Source organism: Epinephelus moara, chromosome 13 (assembly GCF_006386435.1).
Source record: "Epinephelus moara isolate mb chromosome 13, YSFRI_EMoa_1.0, whole genome shotgun sequence".
Taxonomy (NCBI): Eukaryota; Metazoa; Chordata; class Actinopteri; order Perciformes; family Serranidae; genus Epinephelus; species Epinephelus moara.
The window spans coordinates 4,176,521-4,179,267 of record NC_065518.1 but is presented as its reverse complement, the minus strand read 5'-3'; positions in this window follow the sequence as shown (position 1 = coordinate 4,179,267).

The window sequence follows — 2,747 nt, the reverse complement described above, 5'->3', positions numbered from 1 at the left end:
CCAGCTCTTATGCTTACGGTGCTCCTCCAGCCTCCAGCTCTTATGCTTACGGTGCTCCTCCAGCCTCCAGCTCTTATGCTTACGCTGCTCCTGCAGCCTCCAGCTCAGGTGATGACGGTGATTTTTCTCCTGGCCTTCCTTGGTCCATGCAGCCTGCAGGGGGAGCCGACTCCTCATTCTCCGACCCCAGCAACTGGATGCCATCTCGTGATTTCCCAGACTTCAGTGTCTGGGACTCCAATGCCGAGATGCCGCAGAGNGTAATGACGGTGATTTTTCTCCTGGCCTTCCTTGGTCCATGCAGCCTGCAGGAGGAGCCGACTCCTCATTCTCCGACCCCAGCAACTGGATGCCATCTCGTGATTTCCCAGACTTCAGTGTCTGGGACTCCAATGCCGAGATGCCGCAGAGCATGAGTGAGACTTCCCCTCTGCCGCCTTCATCCTACATCATCCAGTCCAGAAATGGCTACCAGCGAGCACAAGGGTTCCTTTCCCACACTAAATACTCCCCAGAGTACCCTGAACCACCAGTCTTTGCTGCTGAGACCGTCAAAGCACCACACATGTCTCCTCCAGAGGCTGGGCCCAAAGGAGGAAAGAAGGTTTAAAGAGGTAAAATGCAAACTGAAGTTAAGCTGTTTTATAATGGTGGTGGTTCATGACTGACTTTGACCTTTTCCCTGTGTTGCAGGTCACCTTGCTGACTGAGCTTTAGCCTCTCTGGAACTGTTTTTGCTAAATATGCTAAATTCAAAATAAAAGAACTGACATGACCTCGTTTGTGTCTTGAGTCTTACCATACTGAATTCTTGTGACCTAAATCAAATTTACATTTGCTTTAAAATGCAGTCTGCTTTTAGAAAACTTGTGTGAATGCTGATCCAGTGATGGCTGTGTAGAAGAATATTGCCTACTTATCGTGTTCTAAAATGGCCTCTTGTTCCCTAAATTCTGACATACATCTATGTGCTGAGACAAACTTAACAGATCCAACCCCTATGTGTAATTCTGAACTACTCTTCAGGAATAAACTCAAGCTTTCTTGAATTTAAATGTAAAGTTAATTTGGCAACACTCTTGGCGCACGTACGAATAGCGGAGGTGTTGAAGGGACTCAGTCAAGTTGCCAGAAGAAAGTGTCCCTGCAAAAATGACTGTTACATTTGCATAGTTCATATTTATGACTTGGTCTTTAGGAGGAAGGGTATATCGGCTTGACACCTAGGTGAGGGGCCTGCCAAGCTGCAGACTACTGTTGTGTAGTAGGTCATGTATCAATGTAAAACTTTCACCATGGATGTCCGGATTTCTAAGTCCTTATAAACTATTCTTCACGTCTTTCTTTGACCTCCATGATAACCAAGATCAAGGAAAAGTGTTCTGGAAAAGGCGTCAAGTAATTCTGCTATTCACAAGCAGCACCCTCCTCCGGGGCTAAAACACTGTCCTCCATGAAGTGTCAAACTGCAGTTCCTCTAATGTCCACTTGAGGCTGGCTTCAAAAGCAATTCAGTCCCCACAGACCCATGTTAACATGTCCAACTTTACAGCAGAAAAATATGTTCACAGCCTGGTAGAAAAAAGTTTTGGCCTCGAGTCCACCAAGAATGAGTCAGCATTTTACCACTCCAGTTTCCCTCTTTCATGAACTTTGAAGCGCCTATGATTAGCTTTTCTGGAAAGAACATTGTTTTAATGGTTTTAAGCCTGTTTATTTCTACCAAATATTCAACAATCAGGCTTCCACCTCACCATCTGCATCGCCAATTTCCTGTCTCCGAAATGTTCATAAGCATGGGTCAAGTTTCTCCCAGCAAGTCTGTTTTTATGCATCACAACATTTCTCTTTCAGGCCTCATTTGTGCATGCACAGTGTTTATAAATGAGACTCCAGAGCTTTAAATCTGACTTCAGCACATTTTTAAAAATTTCAATATTGTGTCCTCTTTCTGGATGTAATTTGGCAGGAAATCCGATGATTGACATGTTTGTTCATCCAGGTAAGATTGAAGCTTCCTCACAGCACCAAACACCTCAGAAGCCGTCAGTTCTTTTCCACTGAACACTAAAGCAGTTTATTATGGAAAATGTAATTAAATAGATTATAGGATTTAAGCCGAAATCACAAAGGACTGTAAGATGTGAATATTTGGAAAGCTAAACAGCCTGGTGCTCAAATTCAGTTGTTTAAACTGGAGGACAGACTGTCCATCAAACTGAGCTGAAGTTGGACAAAATGCTGTCAGATTGCAGAGCTCTCTGTGGGATCACACAGCAGCTCTGAGTGTGGAAACTTAATTCCTCAAGCAAAGACATCATTTCTCTGTCTTTGTGTTCAACTTTTCTCCCTCATCCATCCTCTCTGTGTCTCTGGCAGGAAGCTGAATGATAATCAGCTCTGGCTTCTCCATCTGGAGGGACACAGAATCGCAGCTCTCCACCTGTTCCATCCGGGGCCAAAGTCACACAGCAGCCTGGAGAAGACTCTGTGAATATGTCCTCATCCTCGGTCTGAAAGATCAGACGCTCAGTCCTTCACAGAGACACTAAACCTGCTCACAGTGGTAACGTGCTGATGTGTCGCAGGTTCAACCATCTTATTTTAGTCTGTACAGCACACAGTGCAGCTGAGGCTGGTAGAGATGTTTATACTTCTGCAGGTAGTTACTCATAAACTAAAGTAATGGACACATTAAAATGACCTGATGATGACGCCAGATTTAAGTTACAGTTGTAAAGTATCCT